The sequence below is a fragment of the Dasypus novemcinctus genome, chromosome 4 (genome assembly GCF_030445035.2).
Source record: "Dasypus novemcinctus isolate mDasNov1 chromosome 4, mDasNov1.1.hap2, whole genome shotgun sequence".
Taxonomy (NCBI): domain Eukaryota; kingdom Metazoa; phylum Chordata; class Mammalia; order Cingulata; family Dasypodidae; genus Dasypus; species Dasypus novemcinctus.
The window spans coordinates 5,778,775-5,801,984 of NC_080676.1; the positions used below are offsets into that span (position 1 = coordinate 5,778,775).

At 38.0% G+C, this 23,210-nt stretch overlaps 1 protein-coding gene and 1 pseudogene across 4 annotated transcripts in view; both read left to right on the top strand.

Annotated features, from left to right (window-relative positions):
- The window catches only part of NCK1 (NCK adaptor protein 1), an 83,451-nt gene that overhangs the window by 26,648 nt on the left and 33,593 nt on the right, over positions 1–23,210 (top strand). The window contains exon 1 of one of the 4 annotated variants that reach the window (XM_058295012.2): positions 378–441. The exons of the other annotated variants lie outside the window; for them this stretch is intronic. The gene's annotated coding sequence lies outside the window, so the exon portion shown is untranslated. Of the gene's footprint in view, positions 1–377; positions 442–23,210 lie in introns of those variants that run through there. 4 annotated transcript variants of the gene reach the window in all.
- LOC101423736 (sorting nexin-6 pseudogene) lies at positions 16,787–17,822 on the top strand (annotated as a pseudogene).

Consider the following 23,210-nt stretch of genomic DNA (forward strand, 5'->3'; position numbering starts at 1 on the left):
CCAAACAATGATATTGGTTTTTGTTGTTTTGTTTTTCATTTCATTGTAACAGTTCAGCTTTACATTTATTTACATCAGTTAATATATTTTAAAAATTGTTAAATTCTCTTATTAGCCTTGCTTTATTGCTTTTGTAAATTTATGTAAACAGTGTGTGAAGACTTGAAACTGACTTAAGTGTAAAGGTCTAAAATATCTCATCTAAAAAGAAACCAAAAAAAAAAAAATGACATTAAATTCAGGAGGTTTAAAGGTATATATAATTTTTTAAAAAAACATAGAGTAAGAAGAGTTCTGGTTTTTCTTCTTTAACTTTCAGATCTAGTTAGCAAGCACTTAAAAAGGAAACTCATAGTTCTGAATTTGTCATCTTTTTTTCTAAGAAGCCTAAATGCTTCTAACTTGAGGATGAGACTGGAAGCAGCGAGACCACTTAAGGAGGTGAGTGCGGTTGTTACTACTAAGGTAGTGTTAGTGAGAATGAAGATAGATGGATTCATTTGAGGCTTACTGAGGAGGCAAAAGGGACATGCTTTGAGATGTGGGGTTCACTGCCTGGTGTTCATTAATCCAAGTGGCTGGTTAATGGTGGTTCTTTTTACTGAGTTTTAGAACATAGAAGAAGAAAATTTGTAGATAAGGTAACATGAGAGGTACCTGTGACATAGATAAGCACGATGCTTTAGGGTTCACAAAGCACCCTTACATCCAGCAATTTTAATGTTTAACTGGTTACCTTTAACTTTCCTAGGTTGGTGGCTTGCATTGGCCAAAAGGTAATGGGATGCATAATTAAACTTCACTACGACTATGTGCTAAAATCCTGAAATCATTTTTGAATAAAAATTTCACAAGTCCCTTGGTGGGCATGAGGAAGAATTGAAACTAAGTGTAGCAATTAATTTGCAAAATACACAAGAGTTATGATTGTAAGGTAAATATGTGTGGGATTTCAGGTGACTATAGGTTTTGTGTCCAGAGCATATGATTGCTAAATGAGATGGCACAAAACACACGCATGGGAAAATGTATTTTCCCTGTGCCCTGTGTTAATTTTATGTATTCTTTTGGAAGTATGTACAACCAGGAATGACATTATAAAAGAAGCCATAATTAGAATACATTAAAGAGTAGGAATCAGAATAGTGAGTGTTAATATAATGAAAAAATGAGGAAAAGACAAAACTGGGTTTGTTTAGTCCAGAAGATTTAAGAGGAAACTTAGAATCATAGTTTGGGGCTTAAGGGGATCTTTTTTTTTTTTTTTTTAAATTGAAATGTATCATTCATACATGAACATACATAAACAAGTATATAGTAAAGTTGTGAACTTACAAAATAAACATGTATGACATCGTACAGGGGTCCCATACATCAACCCACTACCAACACCTTGTATTGTTGTGGAACATTTGTTACAAACTATGCAAGAGCATAATCAAAATCTTACTACTGACTATAGTCCATATCTTACATTTGGTGTATTTTTCCCCACCCTACCCTATTATTTATTTTAAATATATTTTTTATTACAGAGGTTGTAAACGTACAAAACAATCATGCATATATGTGTATTTCTCATACAACACCCCTTCACCAACACCACGTTGTGGTGGAATATTTGTTATAGATTATGAGAATATCATCAGACTTACCACCAACCATGGTCCCTAGTGTATATTTGGCACACTTTTTCCATTTCCACCCCCAATCCCCATTATCAACACAGTACATCTTTGGCATTGATGCAGGAATATTGAAGTATTGTTGTTAACTACAATCCATAGGTCACACCAGTTGTATTTTTCCCTTGCTTCTCCATATTCCCAGTACCCCGCAACAGTGACATATATCCTCTCTAGTTCACAAAATCTGTACCATCAACCACAATTCTCATCTAACTCTGGGTTCCCTGTGTTATTCAGTCCCTAAATTATTCTCTAGCTTTCTTTTAGTTGACATTTATCTTCCTAGACTACCCTTTTCAGCCACAATCCCATTTATAAACCAGCTCTTACTCACTATAATGTGTTACCATCAACTCTACCCATTTCCACACTTTTTAGTCAAGTTAATAAAAACTCCTACATACATAAAGCATAGTAGTCCTTCTCAGCTATCCCCATATTTCCTAATAACCTATACTCTAGGTTTAACTCCATCCATTTGTTCTTTGTATTTAATAATAGTTCATATTAATGAGACTAATATTTGTACTTTTGTATCTGGCTTCACTTAGCAAAATGTCTTTAAGATTCATCCATGTTGTGTGTTCCAGTTTCATTTCTTATGGCAGCATAGTATTTCATCATATGTATATACCACATTTTTTTATCCATTGTTTGGTTGATGGACACTTGGGTTGTTTCCGTCTTTTGGCAATTGTGAATAATGCCGCTATGAACATCAGTGTGCAGATGTCTGTCACATCACAGTTTTCAGTTCTTCTGGATCTATTCCTGATAGAGGAGTTGCTGGATATTTAGCTTCCTAAGGAAGCACCAAACTGTCTTCCACAGAGTGGAAGTCCCACTCTGTTAAGTTAAGGAGTGTTCCTGTTTTTCCACGTCCTCTCCAGCACTTGTTTTCTGTTTTTTTAAAAATATTGTCCATTCTGTGGGGTGTGAGATGACATCTCTTTGTCGTGTGGATTTGCATTTCCCTAATAGCTAGTGATATGGAACATTTTTTCATAATGCTTTTTGGCCATTTGTCTTTCCTCTTTGGAGATTTTCTCCAAGTCTTTTGCCATTTTTAAATTGGATTGCTTGCTCTTTTATTGTCGAATTGTATGATCGCTTTATATAGAATGGAAATCAAACCATTATCAAATAATGTGGGTTCCAAATATTTTCTTCCATTGAGTTGGCTGCTTTTTTACCTGGATGAAGTCCTTTGAATCACAAAAGTATTTAAATTTGAGGAGGTCTCATTTATCCACTCTTGTGTTGCTTGTGCTTGTAGTGTAAGGTTTAAGAATGCACCACCTACCACCTGGTCTTGAAGATGTTTTCCTACATTTTCTTCTAGGAGTTTTATGGTCCTTGCTTTTATATTTAGGTATTTGATCCATTTTGAGTTAATTTTTGTAAAGTGTGAGATAGAGATCTGCTTTCTTTCTTTTGGCTATGGATATCTAGTTCTCCAGCACCATTTGTTGAATAGACTTTAACAGGGATCTTTTGATATTAACTGGTTCAATTCCCTTACTTTGCATATGAGGAAATAGAGTTGAGTAAGACATATCTTACCTCATTACATAATGGCAGAGCCATGGCTTTATACCAAGTATTTGAGTAGAAAGGAATTTGAAGGTTTCATAAGCATATTTTGTTTATAGGTAGATTAAGCAGGGTCTGGACTAGAGTGAGGCAAGCAAGTTGTCTAGGATGCAAAATTTAAGGAGGCACTCATTCTTGGGTATGCATACCTTGCACTCCAAAGATCTTCAGTTTTGTTCTTCCCAGCCCTGTAGTTTAGGGATAGTATGAGGATGCTAGATGTAGTGGTGGCAGAACAGAATATTCTTGAAACTTAGCTCTCTGTGCAGTAATCAGCAGTGTTTAAGCCCTTGTGGAGCATTCATCCACTTTATGTGAGAACAGTGTGAGGTATTCTGCAGCAAGCCTTACCATATGGTCTTACTCAGACTTGGACTGGTTCCTGTATTCTCCTTATATTCTTGAATCAGATCTCAAACATAGTAGACTTACCTTTGTTTCTTTAAAGCTGTTTTCATCTGCACAACTCCTTGAGGCTTCTTCCCAAAGATTGGCTGAAGAGAGAGAGAATCTCGACAATCTTCCCAGTTCTCCCTTTTTAAAAACAGCACACGTAGCCAAGCATATGGGTGTGTTTTAGAAGTAATAGCGACTGGGAAGCAGATTTGGCCCAACAGATAACGGCGTCTGCCTACCACATGGGAGGTCCAAAGTTCAAATCCAGGGCCTCCTGATCTGTGTGAGCTGGCCCATGCGCAGTGCTGATGTGCGCAAGGAGTGCCCTGCCACACAGGGGTGTCTCCTGTGTAGGGGAGCCCCACGCACAAGGAGTGTGCCCTGTAAGAAGAGCTGCCCAGCAGAAAAAAAATAGTGCAGCCTGCTCAGGAGTGGTGCCATACACACAGAGAGCTGATGCAGCAAGATGATGCAACAAAATGAGACACAGATTCTGGGTGTCGCTGACAAGAATGTAAGCGAACACAGAAGAACACACAGCAAATGGACACAGAGCAGACAACTGGGGGCGGGGGGAGAGAAATAAATAAAAAATAAATCTTAAAAAAAAAAAAAAGTCATAGCAACAGAGAAATAAGGGATAGCCCAAATCTTAAACCCTTACCGTTAGGGCTTTTGATCTGTAGTTTCTGACATCTGTTTTATTTTTGAGGGTACAGTCACCTATTTCAACTCTGCTCCCCTTTGGTAAAGGCCATGTTTCTTTATGAGGGTCCTTTTCCTCTGACACTTTGGGGTTAGAGGCGGTCTAGGCTGAATAAGATTCCTGCGTCCATGTCTTGGGAAGATAATTTTTCATCACAGGATCTCCAGAATGGATGACACATGTATCAGGAAGCTCTTTTCCAATTACTAGTGATTCCCTTGTTTGGCATCACCTTATGCAAAGGAAAACAAAATCAGAATGCACAGCCTCTGTCTTAAAACCAGTGGGTGTAATCCTGTTCTGCTGCTTCTCTAGATCTGTCCTGTTTTATATACCTTAGTCCTACTTCCCTAGGAACTATTATACTTTTTGTTCTTTAGAAATATGGAGTTCAAGGCCAACTTCTTTTTAATTACATTTAAAAATGGATTGTTAATGTAGAGGGCTCTGGGAACTAAGAATTTATAAAGTGGAAAGAGGTAGTTTTATTGGTCTAGCCAAAAATAGCTAAATGTATAAACAGCACATTGGACCTAATTTATAAGTATAATTGGCGTATGTTATGATGCTAATGGAAGCAGAATAAATTTAAAATAAGTCAGTGTTGCATGTAATATTAGCAAAACATAGAAAAGAATTTTTTACACTAGCCTGTAAGCTCTTTCAGGTACTATAACTGATATTGCTTTGTAAGCTGGATACTGTGTACTGTACCTGACATGCAGTAGGACCTAAAAAAAAAAAGGGGCAGTAAACCTGTATACAAGTGAGAACTTGGTAAAATGAGTGATTTGGATATTTATAAATTCTAGAGTATTCAGTGTTGACCTTCATTAAACTCATTCCAAAGTGTGTACAAACTTGTCTGTTAAATTTAGTAATGTGTATAATTGCACATTGTTAGCATTTCCTTAATCTTCTAGCTCTTTCACACTTGTTCCTTCATTTTCCCTCCATCTGAAGTATTCTAACTTGTATTCTTTCCTGCTTTATTTTTAAAATTTTTTAATTTTTAAAGATTTATTCCCCCCCCACTCAATCACCTCCCCCTGCTGTTTTTGCTGTGTCCATTCATTGTGTGATCTTCTGTATCTATTTCCCTTTTTGTCTTCTCGTCTTTCTCCTGTAGGATTCACCGGCATTCCATCCTGGGGACCTCTGATGTGGAGAGAGGTTCCCTGTCAGCTGTGCCACCTCAGTTCCTTGTCTCTGCTGTGCTTCACCTTGACTCTCCCTGTCGTCTTTGTTTAGTTATGTTATCCTCTTGCTGCGTGACTCACTTGCACGGGCACTGGCTCACAGCACGGGCACTCAGCTTGCTGCACAGGCACTTGGCTCACCACGCGGACACTCGGCTCACTGCGCAGGCACTGGGTTACCACGCAGGCACTCATGTGGGCACTTGGCTCACCACCTGGGCACTCAGCTCACCATGTGGGCATTCGGCTTACTGTGTGGGCACTTGGCTCGCCACACAGACACTGGCTCACCGTGCAGGCACGCCTTCTCTTCTTTTTCACCAGGAGGCCCCAGGGATGGAACCTGGGTTCTCCCATATGGTAGGCGGAGGCCTTATCACTTGAGCCACATCAGCTTCCTTTTTTTCTCCTTTAAACTCAATACTACTTCTGTCAGTCCAGGGGCCTATTATCATAAATTATATATTGACCCTGCTTTTTTTGTTTGTTTTATTTAAAACGTAAATTTTTTGTTTATATAATGAAAGATACAAGGCTAAATTCTTTATTCACAAAAGGCTAGATTTAGGGGTTCAAAAGATTGACTCCAGTTGTTCATCACTTCTCAGGTTGTCAGGTTCTGCATGGTGACATCTGTTTTTGTTTTAATTTTTATTGCAGTAACATATACAACATAGAATTTCTTCCCACTTTAACCACTGTGAAGTCTACAATTCAGTGATATTAATTGCATTAACAGTATTCTCCTACTCTCATCACCATCCATTACCGAAATATTTTCATCCCCCTAACAGAAAATCTGTACCCATTAAGCAGTAACCCCCAACCCTGGTCTGCTTTTAGGTGTACATGTTCACAGGTTCAAGTTCAGTGGGAAGAGAGAGGGCCTTTTTAGTAGTCACCAAAGACATCCCAAGAGTCATTCTGAATAACTTGGGTTGTTTTTTTATTTTTTTGAGGTACCAGGGGTGGGGGATTAAGCCCGGGACTTTGTATGTGGAAAGCCGGCACTGAACTGCTGAGCCACATTGGTTCTGCTGAGTTGGTTTTTTCATTTGTCTTGTTCATTTTTTTTTTTTTTTCTTCAAGAGGCACTGGGAACTGAACCTGGGACCTCCCATGTGGGAGGTGGGAGCTCATCTGTTTGAGACATATCTGCTCCATAACTTGGGGTTTTAAACCTGTTTTTAAATTAGTGACAAGAACTAAGGGAGTTAATTTTGTGAGTGGACAGGTATGAATTTTATATTCTACCCTGGAATTGGTAGAACTCCATTTAAAAAATGTAGAAGTAGAATTGGGGAATGAGATGGGATAGTTCCTCAGAAGGAAACTGAGGTATTACTAAACGGAAGAGCAAATGGATGCTGGTATTTCTTGAAAGTCAACTACTCAATATTTTGACTGACATAATTTTGTTTTTTTAAGGGATTAACACGGTTTTCTAAATTATTTTATTTATCGGCGGAATATATGAACATAGTTTAAAATGCCATAGTGTTAAGAAGCTTATAACAAAAATATAAGCTCCCTTTTCCTGCCCCTTGCCTGAAAGGATAATCCCTTCCAACTCTTCAGCTGTTTCTTCTGGTGTTTTTTTTAGTATAATATGTCTATTATCTCTTGATTTTTAAAATTTAAATATTATGTATTGATTTTCTATTAAAATAAATGAGAACATTAATTTTCTTAATTTTCCTGATTCTCTTGATAGACATACATCTATATTCAGCATTTTCATTATTATGACCATTGTAACCATGTATTAGTAGTAGTAGTGTTAATTTTAGTAGGTACTGGGGATTGAACCCAGGACCATGTACATGGGAAGCAGGCATTCAACCACATCAGCTACATCTGCTCCCCACCATTTATTATTATATCTAGCATACATGCTATGATTAAATTTCCTTTCTTGTATAACTTCTCACTTTTTCTTAAAATTTAGGTCTCGTTTAAAATTTTTCTTTGGTTTCTTTCAGCTAGCAGCTAAGCCTTTCTATACCCACCAATGATTCTCTAAATTTCACCTTTGTATATATTTTACATGGTCATATCTGTCAAATAATCTGATTTTTTTCTCTCTTCTCCCTGAAATCTTATTCTAACTTGGGACCCTTTATTCTAGACCTATTTTAGAGCTAGATTTCCTTTGGAAAGAAATTTCCTTAGTCTCTCTTTATTGGTTCCTCTGTTTCCTGGACCTGTGTTTTCCTCTTTCTTGATTTACTCCTTGTTTTAGTGGAGTGTGTATTCCAGTTGTTTCCCGAGTAAGGATATGTGGGAAGTAAATTTTTTGAAAAGCATGTATGAAAATGACTTCATTCTTCTCTCATACTTGATTGTTAGTTTAGCTGTATATGGAGTTCCAGGTTGAAAATAATTTTCACTTAAAATTGGAAGGCATTGCTTCATTGTCTTTTACCTTCCCAGGCTGCTGTATTATGTAGTTACATATTTTAAAAGTATAAAGGGATATTTGGTGAAAAGTCTCTCTCCTATTACTTCGCTCCTACCATCCAGTTTTTTACACAAATGCTAGTGCGCTATCTGTATTGTTTTGTACATTGATTTTTTTTTCTGAATTATTTATCTTAGAGAAATTTTTGTAATAAATACATGAAAATACATATTTTGTGGTTGCAAAGTATTCCATTAAATATATATGATAACTTTATTTAACCAGTCCCCTTTTGATGAACATTTAGGCTATTCTGTTTTTTTATCATTTACAGAGAGTGCAGCAGCTAAAAACCAGATAGTCACACATATCTGAGTATATGACTTGGATAAATTCCTAGAAGTGAAATTGCATAAGCAAAGTTATAAATGATCTAAGTTCATTTTAATTTTGACTTCTCCCTTGTAACTCATTTCTTATAATCCAAGACCATTGATCATTCTGTTAAGATTGCCCCTGTTGTTTCATTCATACTTTTTGGAGGCTTTTTCCAACTGTAATCCCTGGATTTGGATTTAATTTTGTCTGATCATCTCTGATGATTTGTATCACACTTTTAAAACCAGTCTGTGTATTTTATTCTCCATTGACATTTCCAGATGCATTGAATCTAGTTGACTATTCATAGTTACTCCTTTCTCTCAGTTCTCCCATTTTTCTCATCCCTTTTGCCTTGGGTATTTTGAAACCCAATCCTATGAACTATGGAGAGCCCCCTAACCTTCTTGGCTCAGAAGTTTCTGTCTGAAACTTTTAGCATTTAAGATAATCAAGACCACTGTGCAGTTGAAGATTTACATAGGAGATTGGGTGAGGATGGGCTGGAGAGAGATTAAGAAAGAGAATTGGATGAGAAGAGAGGAGAGCGTGCGTGGAAAGAAATGCAGTGATCCTTAGCCTTTAACCATGCCAGTTACAGGGAATATCAGCATTCACTTTGGTGGGATCCGATTCAGATCTTTGAAAAAAGGTATGTAGTACAGGAATTTATGCAATGAAAATTAAGCTCTAATCAGAAAACTCTTGACTTTCTGATTATTGGTCATTTAGAAAACTAAAAGGAAAAATAAAAAACTCACTTCAGTGTATACAAATAATTTAATTACAGTAGATTATGAGGCCAGTTTGCCATTTATGTTTCATTACTATATAGTATAATAAGAATTAGACTGTTTACTAAGTTCACATGTTTTTTAAAAAATTATGACATTCTTCATGTATTTTATACTTTTTCATGTAGTTGGTGGTTTATATCTTAATTGTCTGCTCATAATTTAGCAATATTAGCCAGATTGATTACTTTCACTTAAAAAGTACTATTAAGAGAGTAATATTAAGTAAAAATTTGTGATGCCTGTAGGAAGGAATGCCTTATTTATATAAAGCATTAAAAAGTTTGTTGAGGGGAAACGGACTTGGCCCAGTGGTTAGTGCGTCCGCCTACCACATGGGAGGTCCGAGGTTCAAACCCTGGGCCTCCTTAACCCATGTGGAGCTGGCCCATGCGCAGTGCTGATCCGCGCAAGGAGTGCCGTGCAAGGAGTGCCGCGCCACGCAAGTGTGTCCCCCGCGTAGGGGAGCCCCACGCTCGAGGAGTGTGCCCCATAAGGAGAGCCGCCCAGCGCGAAAGAAAGTGAGCCTGCCCAGGAATGGCGCCGCCCATGCTTCCCATGCCGCTGATGACAGCAGAAGCGGACAAAGAAACAAGATGCAGCAAACAGACACAGAGAACAGACAACCGGGGGAGAAGGGGAATTAAATACATAAATCTTTAAAAAAAAAAAAAAAAAAAAAAAGTTTGTTGAAGAAAAAGAAGAGAGTTTTTTTTTTTGTTTTTTTTTTTGAGAATGGGATTCTTGTTTGATATCTTTCTTTACTCTTAATCCTTGGCTCATTTCTAGGCTATAATCAGTACTTAAACATTTGTTTAATGAATAAGTGAATGAATTCTGATGTACATAGAAATTTTCCTTTGTGGTTATTTTATGTTTTCCCATATTGGGCTCATTTTCAAAAGTAGATGGGTAAGATGGCATTTTATTTGACCTACACTTCAGAAAAACCTTGATTTTTAAATAACCTGTATCTCTGACTAGCTTATAATTTTGTTTTCCTAGTCATAGGAGTTTTACCCATATTTTATTATGAAGAGTGTTCAAAAATTAAAATTACTTGATCATAGTAGGATTTAAAATTCAGTAGAATAAAATCACCTTATGAACTGCCTAGTCCGTAACATATTAAAGTTAGTTATTTGGGGATTTTCCCCCCTTTATTGTTTGCTGAGAGATCTACAACCCACCCAAACTTCCGGAGTTAGTCACTTGTGTATTGTCACTTTGCTGATTTTTATCAGAAACAGGAAACTGTCAAGTTCTCTGTTAAAGTTATAACAGATTCTAAAATTGTGTTTGTTTTAGTACGGAGAGTTTCTTTTAGAAAATTTCTTTTACTAGTTCCTTACTTTTCTCTCAGAATGTAACAAGTGTCTTGCCAAAAAGGGTCGTGCCTGTACATATGACAGACTTGTAGAGTACTCTCTGCAGAGTTTACAAACCATACACATTATGATTGATAAAATGATTTGATAAAGTTAGTCTCAATATATATTTAAACCTCCATAAATTCATAAAAGTAGGTTAGGGAAGGATGTGTATTTAGGTCTTTGTCCTGGTATTATCCACATATTTAGATAAGCGATTGTTTAAAAGTTCCTTATAGTGGATCTTTTAGAGGGGTCCACAAGACCATAATAATAGATGTTATTTTCTTTTTTCACTCTGGGGTTTCTAGAGGATCTGTGAAGTGTGATGAAAGCAATAGCTCAGTGAATTTATATTGCATGATAATGCAATATCATCCGTGAATAAAAGTGTATAACAGACCAGTGAATACCCATAGGGGAAATACAGGGTTAGGTTCCTGCAAATCTCAACCAATCGATAATCTTGTTTTAATGTGTTTCTGTTTGAAAGTACCTTATATTTTCTCCTTTCTCAAATTTGCATACAGTGATTTCCTAGGACTTGCTTTGTTTCTCCAGTCTTTTAGATTCCCTCCATTTTATTTCATCTAGAAACAGTATCATTGCCTTCTGAGCATTTAGAGCAAAGCCTCCTGTATTAGCCAAAGGGGTACTTATGCAGAGTAGCAGAAATCTGTTGACTTTTATAAAGGGTATTTATTTGGGGTAACAGTTATTACAAGGCCCCAAAGAGTCCACCTCAAGGCTGCTTTCTCACCAAAGTCATTTGCCACATTTTAAAGCAAGATGGCAGGTGATCTCTGCCTGATCTCTCAGGGCTTCCTCTTTCAGTCTCTGGCATAGGGCTTGTTTCTTTCTGAGCCTTCTTAGCTGCTCAGCTGCTCCGTTCTCTTTCCCTGCAAACTGTCAGGTGAATGGCTCATCTCTCCCTGGGGCCTCAGGATCAAACATGTCAGTGCTCTCTCTCTTCCCATGGCTTTAGCTGTTGGAGCCTTTTCCTTTCTGTCACATGGCAGGACCAAATGACCAAGTTCTCGCCTCCTCTGTGTGCGTTTTTGAGTGAGTGTCCATTTATATCAGCCCACCAAGGGGGCGGGGACTCAACCTGCGTCATGTCCTACTGATGTGGTCAGATCAGACCCCCTAATCTTAGCAGGTAATTTAGTCAAGACTTGTCAGCTGAATCTAATGCATTCTCAAAGGGTATCACACCCAGAGGAATAGATTAGTTTACAAACATAGTCTTTCTCTTTTTGGGATTCATAAATAATCTCAAACTGCAACACCTCCAAGTGTAAATTTAAGCAAGTTTAATCATAAATCTCATTGTTGGACAGGTAACTGGAGCTCATTAAAAGGTGTTGATTCAACATTGAATAGACATTCTAGTCGTCAGTACTGTGATCACTAAATCCTCTCTACTACCACAACATTTCTGGGGGCCTTTCTGGGCCAGAGATGGCAACATTTGGTTGCCCCTCTTGGATGCCTCTGAGGAAGCAAGGAGGGCTCAAGCAAACCCTGGTCCAGGACAGCCCTGGACCTCTTTAGTCCAGAAAGTGGTTTTGGACTCTGTTGGAGCCCTTCTGGAAGAAACTGGAGGCAACAGAGGGTTTAGAAGAGACCCTGAGAATTAAACAGAAGAGCTCCACACACCAGACAGGGTCAGTGGTGCTGCAGCTTCTGTGAAGAACATACCAAGTAGAGCAGTGATCACCAGAGTACTGTATCCTGTCCCAGGTGCAGCTGCAGGAGTCAGCCTGACTTGGTGAAGCCCTCACAGACCCTGTCCCTCATCTGCAAAGCCTCTGGATTCTCTTTAACTGGCTACTATATGGACTGGATCCACCAGTCTCCAGGAAAAGGGCTGGAATGGGTCAGCAGGTTATACAGTGGTGGAAGCACAGACTATAACCCATCTCTTCAGTCTTAACTTGGCATCACCAGGGGCACCTCTAAGAATAAAGTTTATTTAAAACTGAGGTGTCTGAGAACTGAGGACAGTTCCAGGTATTATTGTGCAAGAGACACTGTGAAGGGAAATCATTGTAAGCCCAGACCAAAACCTCCCTTGCAGGGCACAGGTGGTTGGACTGCAGGGGAATTTTATGACCACCAGGAGGTAATGAGGGTCCAATCACAGCAGCTGGGGAGGAGTTTCTTATCCTTAGCTTAGGTTCTGTCTTCTTGCTTCTCAACATGTTACCCCCAGAAAAAAGCCATTGCTTCTTTTCTAAGCAGTGCTATAAGGTACCCGCAATTCAAACACAAAACAGTTTCTTTTAATGTTACTATATGTATGTTTAAATACATTCATACATATATATAAGATTTTATGTAAATTGTGGGAATTACTCCTAACTTGTGAATAAACTTGAAAATGTGAAGAAAAAAAAAACCACAAAAAAATGTGAATATATATTTCTCAGTGTATGAGAACTGAAACAAAAAGGCAGAGCATCACCTTGTCCAACCTCAGGTGGGAATGTCCATGTCAGGTGACTCAATTTTTTTTTACCATTCTGCACATGTTCCTGTATGACTGCAGAAGTACCATTAACACCTTGTAATGTACATTTGTTATAGTTCATGAAAGAACATTCTTATATGTGTACTGTTAACAGTCATTGCCCACAGTGTTTACTGTTATACAATCTTATGTTTTATCCTCTAGCTTTCCTCCTAGTGACATATGACCCAAACCTTTCCCCGTGAAACACATTTACACGCATATTTCAACGGTGTTAATCATACCGTAATTTGCTACCACCACCTCTATCCATTTCCAAACATTTACAATCAATCTAAACTAAATTCTGCACAAATTAAGCTTCATTTTCCCATTTTCTACCCCCATTCTATCCTAGAGTATGCTACCTCTATGAGTTTGCTTTTTATAATCAGTTTATATTATTGAGAACATAAAACATTAATCCTTTTGTATCTGGCTTATTTCACTCAACATAATGTCATCAAGGTTTATCTATACTGTTGCATGCATCAGGACTTCATGCCTTCTTACAGCTGAATAACATTCCATCGTATGTATATACCACATTTCATTGAAATGTTCATTGTTTGGCCCTGGACACTTGTGTTGTTTCCATCTTTTGGAATTTGTACCTAATGCTGCTAGGTGTGCGCATGTCTTCCCATCCCTATTTTCAGTCTTTCTGGGTGCCTTGTATATACCAGTAGCAGAATGCGCAGTAGTGGAATTGCCAGATCATATGGCAGTTCTATACTTAGCTTCCTGAGGAACTGCCAAACTGTCTTGCACGGCAGCTGTATCATTTTACAATCACAACAGTAGTGATGAGTATTCCTATTTCTTCACATCCTCTTCAACACTTGGTAGTTTTCTGGTGTTTTTTTTTTTCAAGAGTGGCCATTCTAGTAGGTGTGAAATGCTATCTGTGATTTTGGTTTGTATTTCTCTTAGTAGCTAGTGATGTTGAGCATCTTTTCAGGTGCTTTTTAGCCATTTGTATTTCCTCTTTGGAAAAATGTCTTTTCAAGTCTTTTGCCCATTTTTAAATTAGGTTGTTTTTTATTGTTGAGTTGTAGGATTTCTTTATATATTCTGGATATGAAACCTTTATTGGGTATGTGGTTTCCAAATATTTTCTTCCATTAGGGAAGCTGTCTTTTCACTTTTTTGACAAAGCCCTTTGAAGCACAGAGGTTTTTAATTTTGAGGATTTCCATTTTTCTGTTTTTCCTTTTGTTGCTTGTGCTTTTGGAATAAAGTCTAAGAAATCATTGCCTACAACAAGATCTTGAAGATACTTCCCTACATTTTCTTCTAGGAGTTTTATTGTTCTGGCTATTATATTTAGTTCTTTGATTCCATTTGAGTTCATTTTTGTGTAAGGTGTGAGTTAGGGGTTCGCTTTCATTCTTTTGGATATGGATATTAGTTCTCCCAGCACCATTTGTTGAAAAAACTATATACCAATTGAGTGGATAGATATTTGACAACCTTGTCAAATATCAAAAGGCCATAGGTAGGGAGGGGGGTTCTCTTTCTGAACTCTGCTTGATTCCATTGGTCTATATAATTATCCTTGAGCCAGTATCGTGCTGTTTTTGTTGTTGTTGTTGTTGTTATTTTTTACCACTGTAACTTTGTAATGTGCTTTAAAGTCAGGAAGCGTGAGTCATGCAACTTCGTTCTTCTTTTTTTCAGATGGTTTTGGCTATTTGGTTCCCCTTACCCTTCCAAATAAATTTGATAGTTGGCATTGCCATTTCTGCAAAGTAGACTGTTGGAATTTTGTTTTGGATTGCATTAGATTTGTAAATCAGTTTGGGTAGAATCGACATCTTTACAATATTTAGTCTTCCAGTACATCAACACTGGATGCCCTTCCATTTATTGAGATCTTTGATTTCTTCTAGCAGTGTTTTGTAGTTACCTTCATACAGGTCTTTTACATCCTCGGTTAAATTTATTCCTAGATATTGGTTCTTTTAGTTGCTATTGTAAATGGAAGTTTTTCTTTTTTTCCTCCTCAGATTGCTCATTATTACTGTATAGAAACACTGCTGATTCTTATATGTTGATGTATCCTGCCACTTTCCTGAATTCGTTTCTTGGCTCTAGAAGCTTTCTTGTAGCTTTTTCAGGACTTTATATATTCTAGACATTTTCTCCCTATTCACTATCTGCAAATAGTGAATGTTTGCTTCTTCCTTTCCAATTTGGATGCTTTTTATTTCTTTTTCTTGCCTAACTGCTATAGCTACAACTTCTAGCACAATGTTGAATAACAGTGATGACAGCGGGCATCCTTGTCTTATTCCAGATCTTAGAGGGAAAGTTTTCAGTCTTTCTCCATTAAATATTGATGTTAATTGTGGGTTCTTCTTATATGCTTTTAATCATGTTGAGGAGGTTTCTTTTTATTCCTATCTTTTTAAGTGTTTTTATCAAGAAAGGATGCTGGATTTTGTCACATGCCTTTTTTGAGCCAGTTGAGATGATCATGTGGTTTTCTCCCTTGAAATCCCTTTTTTAATGTGGGATTTTCTTGTGTTGAACCACCCTTGCATATCCGGGTTAAAACCCACCTGATTGTGGTGTATAATTCTCTTAATGTGCTGTTAAATTTGATTTGCAAGTGTTTTGTTGAGGAATTTTGCACCTATATTCATTAGAGAAATTGGTCTGTAATTTTCTTTGTTTATAATATCTTTATCTGGTTTTGGTATAAGGGTGATGTTAGCTTCATAGGATGCATTAGGTAATGTTCCTTCCTCTTTAGTTTTTTGGAAGAGTTTGAGCCAGGTTGGTATTAATTATTCTTAGACTGGTAGAATTTATCTGTGAAGCCATCTATTGCTGGGCTTTCTTTGTAGAAGGTTTTTGATGAGTTATTCCATATCTTTTACTTGTATTTGGTTTCTTAAGGTCTTCTGTTTCTTCTTGAGTCAGTGTAGGTTGCGTGTGTATTTCGAGGAATTTGTCCACTTCAACCTGGCTGGCTAATTTGTTTGCATATAGTTGTTCATAGTATCCTTTTTATTTCTATGGGGTCAGTAGTAATGTCTCCTCTCATTTTTTGTTTTGTTTGCATCTTCTCTTTTTCTTTTTTGTCAGTCTAGCTAGGGGTTTGTGAGTTTTACTGATCTCAAAGAACCAACTTTTGGTTTTGTTAATTCTCTCTCATTTTTTAAATTCTCAATTTCATTTACTTCTGCTCTAATCTTTGTTATTTCTTTCCTTCTGCTTACGTTGGGATTAGTTTGCTGTTCTTTTTCTAGTTCCTTCAGGTGTGCGGTTAGGTGCTTAATTTTATCTCTTCTTTTTTAATGTAGACATTTAGGGCTATAGATTTTTCCTCAGCATTGCCTTCACTGTATACCATAAGTTTTGATAAGTTGTGGTCTTGTTTTCATTCTTGCAGGGATATTTGATTTCTCTTGCAATTTCTTTTACTCACTGATTAGGAGTGTGCTGTTTAACCTCCATATATTTGTGAATTTTCCAGTTCTCTGCCTGTTACTGATTTCTTAGTTTCATTCCATTATGATCAGAGAGCATGTTTTGAATAATTTCCATTTTCTAACAATTATTGAGGCTTGTTTTGTGACCCAGCATGTGGTCTGTCCTGGAGAATAATCCACAAGCACTTGAGAAGAATGTAAATCCTGCTGTTTGGGGTGCATTGTTCTGTGTGTGCCTCTTAGGTCTAGTTCATTTATAATATTCACGTTCTCTGTTTCTTCATTGATCCTTTGTCTAGTTGGAAGGATAAAGTAAAATTCATGGTTCACACAGTGAACATATGAAAACTCATATTGAAAATGAGTTTTCTTTTATGCGACAGCGTGAGACATTTATCTGTCTTCACAATTCCTTCATTGAAAATGAAGACTATGCAGGTTACATTATCCCATCAGCACCACAAAAACCTGATTTGATGTTCAAGGGAAAGACTGTAGAAGCTTGGAGAAGGGTTGATGACCAAGCAAGAATTCACAAAGGTGAAACAGGAACTGGAAGCTGAATATTTGGCAATATTCAAGGAGGCAGTTGCATTGCATTAAGTGTTCCTATGCCATGTGGCAGCACATCAAATTTGGAGGAAATATTTAAATTTCCATTTCTTCTTGGGATATAATTAAGATTTGAGTGTCAGAGGAAGATTTCTTTAAAAACATGGTTAACTCAGCAGATGAAGTAATTGTTCAGGGGTAAAGGATGTAGATGATTTCTTTGGGTATGAATGAACATTTCTTTTAGAATATCATAGTTAAGGATGCATGTGCTAAATCTGATAGGATGACACTGTCATACATAGGTGTTGCAGATGATTATAATAGAATTGGTTCTTCATTGTATGCTTTAAGATTCTACAGATATTTACAAGTTTTTTCTCAGTGTCAGAACTGTTAGATAAAACAAGAAAAATAGAAGCCACTAATGTCTGCTGATGAAGGAGCTCAAACTTTTAAATATTAAAATATTAAGAGAATCTCAAGCAGTTTTTAATCTTCTCTATAGAAGATCAAAATCACAAGTGGATTATGAAAGTGCTAATAAAGAACTGGATAAGCAAGAACAAGAAATAAAGATGTTCTGCAGGCTGAAACTTCCCAACAATTACGTTGTCATACATTTGAAAAAGTATCTGAATCTGCGAAAACCAGAACTTACAGATTTCAAGACAAGAAGAGGTGCTAAATTCAGAAAAAAATTAGTGGAGCTGGCAGAGTTAGAACTGAAGCATGCCAAGGGTAACCTACATTTACTGCAGAATTGCCTGCAGTGTTAAATGGAGACACATAAGCTGCACTCCATCTTCCTGTTTAAAAGGGCTGCTTTCCTTCAAATTTTATTTTTGTTTTCTTAGAGATGGTAGACATTTACTGCTCACTGAAAACAAAAAGAGAAAGACAATCAAATGTATATATTCTTTTTTCCTGATAAACAGTGTAGTGGTGCTATCTACAGGTGGTTCCAGTCTGTGTAGTGTAGCATTGCATGCCTGCATCTATGTTCTCCCTGGCTTAGCTGCTGATTGTGTACTCTTGGTATTCAAAAGCCCAAAGTTCAGTCTTTTTTAAAGTGGCCTCTATAGGGAAGCAGATGTGGTTCAAGCAGTTGAGTGCCCACCTAGCACCTGGGAAGTCCCAGGTTCAGTTCCTGGTGCCTCCTATAGAAGATGAGCAAGACCACGAGCTGATGCAACGGGCTGGTGCAGTGAGCTGACACAACTAGATGACATAAGAAAGAGACACAACGAGGAAATTGAATGGGAGACCCAACTAGCAGGGAGCAAAGGTGGTGCACGTGATTGGGTGCCTCCCTCCCACATGGGAGATCCTGGGTTCGGTTCCTGATGCCCCCTAAAAAGAAGACCAGCAGAGCAGACAGTGAGCTCAAACAAGTGGGGTGGGGAGAAATAAATAAAATCTTAAAAAAAAAAGTAGCCACTATAACTGAGTTTATGTTATGAGTAGTATTCTTTATGGCTGCCAATCTTATTTACCTGTAAGTAATTTCTGAGATTTTAACCCTTTCAAAATATACTGTTCAAAAGAGATGAAGATTGCCTTTACCTTTTAGAATAGTTATTATTTTAAAAATTATATATTACTTTAGCTCATTCATGTTTCCTGGTAAAGAATATTAATCAGACATTTGTAATTAATGAGCATTTCTTAGTTTTGGACAGACTTTATATAATCTTTATAAGTATGACTTCTGAAAAGAAGCAAGTGCATTCATATGTTTGCCTTAAACCAATAATTGTATGATAAAGTGATAGCAGTGGTAGCTTTTTAAGAAATTAGGGGGATAGTGGAACCACAAAGACAGAATATTGATAATTGCATTTGGGTGATGGGGTAGGTATTCATTATGCTGGCCTGTGTATTTGTATATGTTTGAAAATTCCTATAACCAAAAAATTTAAAGCTTTGTATTAGTTTTTGTTTATAATACCAATTAAATGTATGAATACCTATTTTTTATACATTCTGAGGAGACTAGGTAATATTGGAGAAGTATAGTGTCTCCGTTTTATTTTTTAATTATGACATTCAGGATCTTTTAAAATACTTTTTTTGTTTTTAAAGATTTATTTTTTTTATTTCTTTCTCTCCCCTTCCCCCGCCGTTGTCTGCTCTCTGTGTCCATTTGCTGTGTGTTCTTCTGTGTCCGTTTGCATTATCTGGCTGCACTGGGAAACTGTGTCTCTTTTTTGTTGCATCATCTTGCCGCATCAGCTCTCCATGTGTGCGGTGCCACTCCTGGGCAGGCTGCACTTTTTTCACACAGGGTGGCTCTCCTTGCACACAGGTGCAATCCTTGTGCCTGGGGCTCCTCTACACGGGGACACCCCTGCGTGGTATGGCACTCCTTGCACACTGCAGCACTGTGCATGGGCCAGCTTACCACACAGGTCAGGAGGCCCTGGGGATTGAACCCTGGATCCTCCATCTGGTAGATGGACACTCTTATCAGTTGAGCCACGTCCGCTTCCCTAAAAGACTTTTTTCCCATGTGTATTTTCTCTTCTATAATTGTTTTTACCCTTTAGCAATGTATACATTTATTTACTATTTTATTTTATCTGTGAAGAAAATATGAGCTTTAATTCTCTAATGGTTACTAAGCAGTTAAACATATAACAGATATTTCCTCCAGTTTATTAGTCCCTTAACTTCATTGATTTTGCTAGTAGGCCTAATAATACCCTTACCCCATTTGCAACAATATACAAGTTCTCAATCCCAGAACCAGTGGGTTATGTTACTTCACCTAGTTAAAGAATTTTGCAAATGTGATTAAGAATATTGAGCTAGGGAGATTATCCTGGATTATCCAGTGAGCCCAAAGTAATCATAAGGGTCTTTATAAATGGAGGCAGAAGACTCTTTTAAGTGAGAGAAGGATTGATTGGACAACAGAAGCATAGGTTGGAGTAATGTGGCCATAAGCTAATGAATGTGAACAGCTTTTAGAAGCTGGAAAAGGCAAAGAATGAAATCTCCCCAGAACCTCCAGAAAGAATGCAGCTCTGCTGATACCTTGATTTTAGTCTATAAAACCCATCACATTTCTGACATATATAATAAAATGATAGAATATTTAGTTTTTATTGTTTTAGGTCACTAAGTTTGTTATAATTTTTTACAATAGTAATAGGAGATTAATGTCCTTTGCTGTACAGAAGTTTTAAGTTACTCATTTTTAATTTCTGACCCTTGGAATCATGCTAAGAAAGTACTTTCTTGCATCAAGAATATGAAAATAGGGAAACGGACTTTGGCCCAGTGGTTAGGGCGTCCGTCTACCATATGGGAGGTCCGTGGTTCAAACCCCGGGCCTCCTTGACCCGTGTGGAGCTGGCCATGCGCAAGGAGTGTGCCCGTGAGGAAAGCCGCCCAGCGTGAAAAGAAAGAGCAGCCTGCCCAGGAATGGCACCGCCCACACTTCCCGTGCCGCTGCACAAAGAAACAAGACACAGCAAATAGACACCAAGAACAGACAACCAGGGGATGGGGGGAAATTAAATAAATAAATAAATCTTTTAAAAAAAAAAAAAAAGAATATGAAAATATTGTTTGTATATTTTTCATTATGTCTTTTTATCTTTAAATCTTTAATCAGTCTAATTTGTTTTTTTAAGTTAATTTTATTTTGAGATAATTTTATATTTACATGCAGTTGTAGGGAATAATACTGAGAGACCTCGAATATCTTTTACTCATTTTCCTCCAGCAATAGCATTTGGCCAAGCTATAGTACAATGTCAGAACCAGGATAGTGACATTGAAACAATCAAGACATAGAACAATTCCATAAGGATCCCTCATATAGTCATACCTACTTCTCTCACACCTTCCCTTCCTTGCTTAACCCCTGGCAACCAATAATCTTTTCCATTTCTACAATTTTGAAAATTGAATATAAATGGGATCATATAGTATATAACCTTTTGGAATTGTCTTTTCTTCCCCACTCAGCATAATTCCCCTGGATATTTATTCAGGTTGTTGCGTGTATCAATTGTTCATTCCTTTTATTGCTGAGGAGTATTCCATGGTATGAATGTGCCATAATTTGTTTAACCATTTAACTACTGAAAGATATCTGGACTGTTCCCACTTTTTGGCTGTTAAAAATAAAGCTAATATAGACATGTTAAAGTTTTTGTAAGAACATGAGTCTTGATCTCTCTGGAATAAATGCCCAGTAGTACAATTTCTGGGTTGTGTGATAGTTGCATAGTTAGTTAAGAAGCTAACAAGCTGTTTTCAGATTATTTGTGCCATTTTTTATTTCTATCAGCAATGTGTGTGTTAGTTTCTCAACTGCTAAACCAAATGTCATACAGTTGGTTGGCTTAAACAATGGCAGTTTATCGGCTCATGGTTTTGAGGCTTGAAGTCCAAAATCCACGCATCAGTAAGGTGATGCTTTCTCCCTGAAGACTGTGGTCTTCTTGGTCCTTGGCTTTTCTGTCGCATGACATTGCACATGGTGGTGTCTTCTCCTTTCCTTCCTGGATTCTATTAACTTCCTGCTCTGGCTGTTTGCCATGGCTTTTCTGTCTCACTTTCACTCTACTTATAAAGGACTCTAATAATCTATATTAAACCCCAACATGATTCAGTTGGGCTGCACCTTAACTGAAACAACATCTTGAGTAGATCTTATTACAGTGGGTCCACACCCACCAGAATGTGGACCAAAATCATGGACATGTCCATACTGGAGTACACAATTCAGTTGACCATAACAAGTGATCCAGTTTCACAGTATCATTGTCAGTATTTGACCTTGTCACTTACTTTTGTAGTCATGCTGGCAAATTTATGGTGAAATGCCATTGTGGTTTGTTTATTATTTATTTATTCTTTATTTTCTTTTAATGTTACATTGAAAAAATATGAGGTCCCCATATACCCCCCACCCCACCCACCCCATCCCTCCTACATCAACAACCTCTTCCATCATCATGGCACATTCACTGCACCTGGCAAATACATTCTGGTGCACCGCTGCACCACATGGACAGTGGTCCACATTGTAGTCCACACTCTTCCCCAGTCCACCCAGTGGACCATGACAGGACACACAACGTCCAGCATCTGTCCCTGCAACACCACCTAGGACAACTCCAAATCCTGAAAATGCCCCCACACCATATCTCTTCTTCTGTTTCCCTGCTATCAGCAGCCACCGTGCCCACCCTCTCCACATCACTACTACAATTTCTTCCCTTACTAATCACAGTAGTCCCTGCACAGAACACCAGTAAGTCCTCTCTAATCCATACTCTATTCCTCCATCCTGTGGACCCTGGGATGGTTATGTCCAGTCCCCTCTACATCAAGAGGGGGCTTAGATTCCACATAGATGATGGATGCCATTCTCCCGCTTGCCGCTGTAGGCACTCTTGGCTCCCTGGTGTGGTGGTTGGCCCTCTTCACCTCCCTGTTAGCTGGCCAGGGTAAGTCCAAGAAACCAGAGGGTAGGAGCTGCAAGTCTGCTGAGGCCCAGGGCCTGGGACAGTTTAGAGATTCAGGTCTCCTGAATATACACCAAACTCAGCATGTAGATGCATTGCCTTCCCCCCAGCATGGGACATGACTCCCGGGGATGAGTCTCCTTGGCGCTGAGGGATTACTACCAAGCACCCGCTGATGATGTGAGTAGAAAAAGACCTTGAATAAAGACATCAACTCAGACCAGCAGAATATCTCAGCCTACATGTAATACCAGGTGTTAAAAACTGCTTTTTGACTTTGGATAAAAGGGGAAAAATGGAAAGGACAAGTGAATTTATATGGCAGTGAATCTCCAAAAAAGAGTCGGGAGGTCATCAGAGAGGTAATGCTTATGCATGCCTCAGCAGGGTACCAGAGACAGCCAAGGTAGATGGAAACCCAGGTGCTGGTTCTCCTGAGGGCTGTAGAGACCCACAGGTTTTGTGGTCATGGCAGATGGCTCTGGAGTTCAGGGCCATGTTGGTTGGCCCTACTTTGGAGTTTATGTTCCTGAGTGTGATGGAGTTGGACTCAGATATGACGTTTCTACACATGCCTCTTCTGTTACTTTTACCGGACCTGTGGTTGGTGTTCGGGTTGGTGTATACTCTGGAGACCTGAATCTCTTATACTTTTGATGTCTGCAGGATCTGTAGTGGTAGCTCCTATTTCATTT